Below are 9,239 nucleotides of genomic sequence, written 5' to 3'. Positions count from 1 at the left end.
AAAGCAGTTTCTGTCAATCAGAAGGCACAATGGCACATCACAGCCCTCACATTTCCATTGCGTGTCCTTCCTGACTTTGTTCACCTGGAGGCAGTGTCTGCACAGCAGTCTGCCGTTTCTGGCATTTTGCTAAGCACTAATGGGCACAGGAATGTGTTCAGCTGCCTTTCTCCTTGGAACACCTGCCATGTCCACACTACAAAGCTGACTGGCCATCTCCACATTGAAGTCTTTGTGTGTCATGGGCTTCACTCCTTTGGCTTTGCACAACTCTTGGTGTAGGATGTAGGCATTTGCTGTGGCAATGTCAACCAAATGCATAAGCACAGTCTTGTACCAACGATAAGTTTTCCGTTGTGCAGAGTAATACTGGATGAGTTGATCAGACAGGTCAACCCCACCCATGTATTTATTGTACGCCAATAAATGTTCCTCCTCCTCCTCCTCCTCCTCCTCCCTGAATAGAATGGAGGGATCACCAAGCTGGAGATGGAAATTAGCATATAATGTGTTTCAGTGTGCATCTACTCCGATTATAATAATTTACTGTACATATCCCATGCCAAACAAAGAAATGAAACAAGAAAAAAAAAACAAAAAAAACTCATCGTCAAGCTCAAACTCCGAGTCCGAACCTTCTGGCAGCGCGCCTTCGTCCTCTTCACATTCGTACATGTACTTCAGGGCTTGCTGCGCAGTCATGTAGCGACTCATTTTGACACACACTAAACACTAAAAACCGTCTACACACACTAATGCACACTAACTAACACACGTATGATCTCAAAATCTAATACAAAACACTACTTCCAAAAAATCTAATACAAAACACTACTAGTAAAATCCGAAATCTCAACAGCACACCGTTCTCTTCCGCCACAAAACTCTCTCCCCGCGCTGCTGTTCCGATCTCAAGTCAAAATGCCCGAAAATGCTTTCTGATTGGTTGCTTCGGAAATGTGGTGCACTTGGAGGAACTCGGAAAAATGGCTTTCATGTTGCATTCGTTCACTTTTTGGTCATAAAACAACTACTGATTGCACTCAACATGCGTAAAATGCGCACTACGCTATGGCTAAAATGATCGATCATATTCCTGGTTTTATTTGGAAGTAAATATAAAACAAAATCAATATAAAAACACTACTTTTACAAAGTTTGAAGTCTCTACTGTCCAACAGAAATGAAGTGCACACTTCTCATGGCGTCTTGTTTTTATACAGAAGTCTTTTAAATGCATGACGTCATGCCCGCCGCAGGGCGGGCGTCGACCTCTGAGAGGGACCAGCGCCCAGATTCTGTAGTTTTCGATTCCCACACTGCGCTGAAAAGAATTTGTCCCTTTCCAATTTCAGTATCGGTTGGGAAACACCGTCTTCTGGTTTTCTTTGCAGATCGAGGGTCAGCCTCATCTTCTCTTGTATTTCGCTCTAAGACCAATTCCATATCTTCATTGGCACGAGGAATTGCAAGCCTTAGCACTGCCCAGTCATTATAGGTGAGGCTGCATGTATCCGATATTGGTGAAAGCTCCTCATCCTTGTCCAGCTGGTACAGGTAAAGCTCTCCGGTCTCATAACGGAAAACATAACCCCATGACCCCCATAGACCATGAGGTTTTAAAGACCAGTCTGCCTTGAGGGATCCAAGTACCGGGCTCTGCATGCGGCACAAATAAAATTTCGATTTCTTTGGGGCATCCGCTCTAAGCCTGGAGTTGTCATAGATGGATATCGGGGTCTCGCATAGAAGAGACGTTCCGCCTGTCGGTATTTCTCTTTTATCCACAGTTTTTGAGGCAGATGCATCAGGCGACGAAGGTGAGCTTACAGGTTTATCCAACACTGGGCCCAAATCTGGTTTCACTGCGATTGGGATCTCATATACAACAGCACGTTCTTCTTCTTGTTCAGCAAGCAGGTATTTGTTCGTTAACGGTGTTGACTTCATCATCTTAGCGAATGTCTTAGGGCTAGGTAACTTCGAATCCGTATCAGCTGATGCAGAGGAGGTAGGTCCATTTTTCTCAGCAGCAGGATGAACTCGTTTAGTTCCATTCATTGTAAAGTTCTTGAACAACTCTTACAAGTAGAGTGCTTGATTTTTTCCGACATTACTTATAGCAGAAACACTAAAGGCCGAACCCCTTGTCTCTGTTTCTATTGGCTAATTCAAACCCCCTAGAGGTCAGAAGGTGAAGGAATAACAGGTGTCGTAACAGATGGAGTGGGGGAGGGGCGGATATTAATACCAATTAATGATTAGGGTCATAAATCACTCATCCATCAAACTCAGTTCTTTAATTGTACTGTTTTTAAAACACATAGTGGGAACAACAGTTGGCGTAACAGGTGTGAGTGGGGGATGGGTGGGAAAGGGTGGGGTGGAGGTGGGGGTGTGGGGGTGAAGGGGGGTGGATATTAATAGCAATTAATGATTAGGGTCATAAATCACTCATCCATCAAACTCCGATTAAAATTTGACAGAAGGGTGCCCATGTAGTCTCTCTTATGAATATTTCATTAATATCTAAAAACAGATAAAAAATATACAACCAGATAAAAATGAAGATCAAAAGATTTAATAAAGTTTTTAGTTTCTTTATGGACATCAGAACAGATGAGCACAGCGCCACCTACCGGCCATGAAATGTCCAGCAGCTGCTCAGTTTGAAAACTTAATAAATTCAAATGACTGGCAAGAAAAATATGAATTTCTGAAAATAAAGTTATGAAACATTTATAAAAGCTGAATTTTTATTCTCTCTGGACTCCAGAACTAAAGTAACATCAGATATTCAGATCTTATGTTTTATTTTCATAGTTAAATTATCTTTGAGATATTTAAATATAATTAAATGTTTAACTAGAACTTTATTCGTTGCAGTAATAATCAGTCATGATTTAATCCATTTATCTGTTTTGCTCAACATTGTATTAGAAAGTAAACCATTTTTCAGATTTAATTAGGCCCGAGCAGCAAAGCGCTGCGAAGGCCTATTGTATCTGTACTGTTTATTATTATTATTATTATTAGGCCCGAGCAGCAAAGCGCTGCGAAGGCCTATTGTATCTGTACTGTTTATTATTATTATTATTATTAGGCCCGAGCAGCAAAGCGCTGCGAAGGCCTATTGTATCTGTACTGTTTATTAGGCCCGAGCAGCAAAGCGCTGCGAAGGCCTATTGTATCTGTACTGTTTATTATTATTATTAGGCCCGAGCAGCAAAGCGCTGCGAAGACCTATTGTATCTGTACTGTTTATTATTACGATTCTTCCACCCTATTCGCGTGCCTTTTTGGGGGCTTTATCATATTCAAAAACTCACCAAACTTGGCGGTCGCGACTAGAAAATTTTAAAATTTTGAATTTTAAGGTTGTCGCAAAAATCGCAAAAAAAATGGCTCAACGGCGTCAACTAGCAATTTTCTGTTGACACAATGGTATGAACGTACTTCATCGTAGAGACATGAAATTTGGTACACTTGTAGAGCTCACCAAAAGACTCAGAACTTACATTTAATGTTATAAGCCAACTATCACAGGAAGTCAACCATTTTAGATTGAATTCAGATTTTGACCGCGATTTTGACGTTTACAGCCTTCGTATTTGATCGAACTCCTCCTAGGGATTTTGATTGATCGGCTTCAAACTCGGTCAGTCTGATCATAAGGCATGTTTGATTTAAAGTTATCCAAACGGTGACTGTAAGAGCTTGCTGAAGGGGGGTTACCAGGGGTCAAAGTTTACCTACTCGCCATGAAACACGAAACTCTTATATATCCAGAAACTCACAGAGACACCAAACTTTCAGTAATTGATCATCATTAGGTGTCCTAAAATACCCTGTGGTGAAATCATGACATCGCTTAGTCCACGCCCCCTGAGAACAGGAAGTGTCATGTTTTACTGTGAACGGTCGCTATCTTAGCCCTTTGACCTAATCAACATGAAACTGTGTCCAGAGACAGAAGACATGTTGGTGTGTTGTGGATCCAAGCCCTGACCGGCTGCTATGAAGCAGCTGGCTGTGGCGGCGTGGCGAAGTGACCTGTAACGCCGATGCCATACGTTTGCTTCTAGATTCCACATGTTTCCGAGCTGCACCAAACTTGGCCTGAGTGATCCTGTTGTGATGCCTGACAATGCTATGTCATCCTATTATGACGTCATCTAAGCCCCGCCCCCTCAGAATGAATTAGAGAGATCTTCTGTGTAATTACATAATAAACAGTCCATGTTCGTCGTTTGTAGGGCAATGCTGCCCTCTGCTGGCCACTGAAATAGTTTCATTATTTCAGTAATTCGACACCAGAGGGCAGCATTGCCCTACGGAATGAAAGTTCAATGTTGTAATGTAGAGGAAAAAATTAAATAATTTGTAATTCTAACACTAAAACTCACAGAGACACCAAACCTTCAGTTATTGATCATCATCTTGTGTCCAATAATATCCAATGGTTAAATGATGACATCACTTAGGCCACGCCCCCTGACAACAGGAAGTCTCATATTTTACTGTGAACGGTCGATAGCTTCTGCACCAAACTTGGCATGAGTGAATCTGGTGGGATGCTCGTCGATCCTACGTCATCATATTATGACGTCATCTAAGCCCCGCCCCCTCAGAACAGGAAGTGCCGTTTTTTTCCTTGGAAAGCTCTGTTTATGGCTCTTTTGACCTAATCAAGATGATTCGGATGATAAACTCTGTCAATGCTCGCTGCTGGCTGAACCGTGTGGCCGTGGCCAAATGGCGAATATCAGTCCCTCGCCATATGCATACGTTTGGCTCTTATTCACGCATAGATCATCCGATTGGCGCCAAACTGGATATGTATGACCTTTGTTCACCTCTAAAGAGCCCAACGAGGTTGAAATGTAATTTGGCTCCACTGCGCCCCCTAAGTTAATACATCGGCTGTATCTCCTCGATGCATCGACCAATCTTCACCAGATTTTTTGACAGTCGTCGGGGAGCGCCGCCGAAAGCATTCACGGATGTCGCCCGGTGGACGGGCGGGGAAAATGCGCGACAGCATCTGCGGCGGCTGGCAGGCGGCGGTGCTGGAAACTGCGGCAGAGCTTCTGCGGTGGCGAGCGGGCTGCGGCTCTGGAAACGGTGCGAGAGCTTCTGCGGTGGCTGGAACCCCCGTGGTGGCCAATAGGCCGGAGCGGCGCTTGCTGCGAGGGCCGCCCGAGGCTGCTTGCAGCTTTAATTATTCTTACCGCCTCTTCGCGGGCCTTTTTGGGGGCTTTATCATATTCAAAAACTCACCAAACTTGGCGGCCGCGACTAGGCGGTTTAAAAATTTTGAATTTTAAGGTCGTCGCAAAAATTGCAAAAAAAATTGCTCAACGACGTCAACTAGCAATTTTCAAGAGACCCTTTGCTATTAACTTACTTCATCGTAGAGACTTGAAATTCGGTACAGTTGTAGAGCTCACTAAGACGCTCAGAATTTACAAGTAATGTCATAGTGCAAGTATCGCAGGAAGTCGGCCATGTTGGATTGAAGGTCCATTTTTGACCCTATTTGGGCCGTTTACAGCCTTCGTATTTGATCGAACTCCTCCTAGGGATTTCGATTGATCGGCTTCAAACTCGGTCAGTCTGATTATAAGGCATGGCCAATTAAAATTTATCAAAATAGTGAGTTTTTGAGCATGTTGAAGGGGGGTTACCAGGGGTCAAAGTTCACCTACACGCCATGAAACAAAAACCTCTTATATTTCCTATACAAAAACACATAGAGGGACCAAACTTTCAGTGATTGATCATCATTGGGTGTCCTAAAATACCCTGTGGTGAATTTTTTTTTACGTAGGCCACGCCCTCTGAGAGCAGGAAGCGTAATGTTTTACTGTGAACGGTCGCTATCTTAGCCCTTTGACCTAATCAACATGAAACTGTGTCCAGAGACAGAAGACATGTTGGTGTGTTGAGGATTCCAACCCCGACCGGCTGCGATGAAGCAGGTGGGCGTGGCGGCGTTGCGAACACCGTCGAAATTTGTTTGGCTCTGAATTCCACAGTTTCGGGGTGAGCTGCTCCAAGTTCACTAGGATGGAACCTTATCCACCAGCCAACAGGAATCCATAGCGAAATTTGGTGGGCGTGACCTAATTTCTCTTTAGCGGACCCTAGGAGATTTTAAATGATCAGCCCAAGCCATGCTTTAACCTAGAATTACCAAACTTAGTACACATGTGTATCTTGTCAGGACGTACAAAAAAGTCTCTTGGAGCCATGCTCTAAACCCAACAGGAGGTCGGCCATTTTGGATTGAAGTTCGAATTTTGACCCTGATTTTGACATTTCCAGCCTTTGCATTTGATCGAACTCCTCCTAAGGATTTCGATTGATCGGCTTCAAACTCGGTCAGTCTGATCATAAGGCATGTCCAATTCAATGTTATCAAAATGGTGAGATTTCAGCAGGTTGAAGGGGGGTTAGCAGGGCTCAAAGTTCCCCTGTGATCGACTGTGTAATATGTAATTACAAAGGGGATCCTTGTCATGTGTAGGGCAATGCTGCCCTCTGGTGTCGAATTACTTAAATAATGAAACTATTTCAGTAATTCGACACCAGAGGGCAGCATTGCCCTACGGAATGACAGAGTTCAATTTTGTAATGAAGAGGAAAAAATTAAAAATTTGTAATTCTAACACAAAAACTCACAGAGACACCAAACTTTCAGTAATTGATCATCGTCGGGTGTCCAATAATATCCAATGGTCAAATGATGACATCACTTAGGCCACGCCCCCTGACAACAGGAAGTCTCATATTTTACTGTGAAGGGTCGATAGCTTCTGCACCAACTTTGCATGAGTGATCCTGACAATGCTATGTCATCATATTATGACGTCATCTAAGCCCCGCCCCCTCAGAACAGGAAGTGTCATTTTTTTCCTTGGAAAGCTCCGTTTATGGCTCTCTTGACCTAATCAATATGATTCGGATGATGAGCTCTGTCATTGCTCGCTGCTGGCTGAACCGTGTGGGCGTGGCCAAATGGCGAATATCGGTCCCTCGCCATATTCATACGTTTGGCTCTAATTCACACATGGATCATCCGATTGGCGACAATCTGGATATGTATGACGTTTGTTCACCTCTAAAGAGTCCAACTGGTTTGAGATGTAATTTGACTCCACTGCGCCCCCTAAGTTGATACATCGGCTATATTTCCTCGATGCATCGACCGATCTGCACCAGATTTTTTGACAGTGTTGGATCAGAAAAGGTCTTAATTATAATTATAGATGAGAAATAACACTCAGAGACGAGTTCTTCAACTGCAGGCCACGGTGGGTGGAGATTTATTACACTGTTCCACAGATCAACTTACAATACAAAGTCAATTCTGAAAATTCTCCCCAAAATCTCATCGTATTCTTAGTCAGTCTGTTTTATAGAATCTCATTTTCATTGGTGTAAGTTGGTAAGTTTTGACCAATAGCATTACTGCCCGTGTTTGACGTGTGTCTTTACATAAGAACTCTATCAGCTTTCAAATGAGTGTGTATTGGAGTTTCTTTGGGAATGTTAAGACTTATTGACCTCCAACATCTGCTCCATTTCAAAGGTGCAAAACAAGCCCATTATTATTCTTATCTATCCAAACAGTTTATTTCTCAGACATTCTTTCCGTCTCACTTCGGCTTCGCACACACAAGGAACTGGGAGCCAGGTCAAATCGACCTTCTTTGGCGCCAGATTTCCTTAGCAAAAAACAACCCTATAAGGAATATTTCCGCTCTTACATAATCCCCCCTATTCCGCTTTCAAGTGGAATCTAGTTATTCTTAGCAGTTGTTTTTTATCCATTGCTATAGTAAGTGCCATGACTACATGTGAATATAATCCTCAATTATAAACCCTTATAAATGTATATAAAGTTCACTTAAAAGCTGATAGAAATTGGTGAAAATATAATATTGTCTTCATGTGTGAATCAACCAATATAATAATTCCAATACATAGATTAAACATAATTGTCCATTGCTTCCATGATTATCCTTCCATTTGTATAAGATCGAAAAACCCTGATGGCCCTTTGTCCATGTCTTGTCTCAGGGAAAAAACTAGCTTAAGGTCCCCGCCGCCTCGGGCAACCGCCAATAACAGATTGTTTTTGGCACAAATGTAATACAATCATGGATCCACAGTGGACTAAAATTAGAGTATTCATGACAATGAGTAATACATCAATTAACACATCAACATTGATACATAATCTTGATGACAGTTACGAAGGAATGTCCAAAACACACGCATAATTCCTGGAGAAGCCTTTACAGATCCTGTCTGTTTCCTTTGTAATTACATATTACACAGTCGATCACAGGGGAACTTTGAGCCCTGCTAACCCCCGCTTCAACATGCTCCAAAACTCACCATATTGATAACTTTAAATCAGACATGCCTTATGATCAGACTGGCCGAGTTTGAAGCCGATCAATCGAAATCCCAAGGAGGAGTTCGATCAAATACGCAGGCTCTAAATGTCAAAATCGAGGTCAAATGAACTTCAATCTAAAATGGCCGACTTCCTGTTGGGTTTAGAGCATGGCTCCAAGAGACTTTTTTGTACGTCCTGACAAGATACACATGTGTACCAAGTTTCGTAATTCTAAGTTAAAGCATCGCTTGGGGCTGATTTTTTAAAATATTCTAGGGGACCGTATAGAGAAATTAGGCCACGCCCACCAAATTTCGCTATGGATTCCTGTTAGCGGGTGGATAAGGATCCATCCTAGTGAGTTTGGAGCAGCTCATCCCGAAACTGTGGAATTCAGAGCCAAACGAAATTCGACAGCGTTCGCAACGCCGCCACGCCCACCTGCTTCATCGCAGCCGGTCGGGGTTGGAATCCACAACACACCAACATGTCTTCTGTCTCTGGACACAGTTTCATGTTGATTAGGTCAAAGGGCTAAGATAGCGACCATTCACAGTAAAACATTACACTTCCTGCTCTCAGGGGGCGTGGCCTACGTAAAAAAAAAATTTCACCGCAGGGTATTATAGGACACCCGATGACGATCAATCACTGAAAGTTTGGTCCCTCTATGTGTTTTTGTATAGGAAATATAAGAGGTTTTGTTTCATGGCGTGTAGGTGAACTTTGACCCCTGGTAACCCCCCTTCAACATGCTCCAAAACTCACCAATTTGATAACTTTAAATCAGACATGCCTTATGATCAGACTGGCCGAGTGATTCAAATTG

Source organism: Xiphophorus maculatus, unplaced genomic scaffold (genome assembly GCF_002775205.1).
Source record: "Xiphophorus maculatus strain JP 163 A unplaced genomic scaffold, X_maculatus-5.0-male Unplaced_Scaffold_BN000159F, whole genome shotgun sequence".
In the NCBI taxonomy this organism is placed as follows: Eukaryota; Metazoa; Chordata; class Actinopteri; order Cyprinodontiformes; family Poeciliidae; genus Xiphophorus; species Xiphophorus maculatus.
This window is presented reverse-complemented; position numbering follows the sequence as displayed.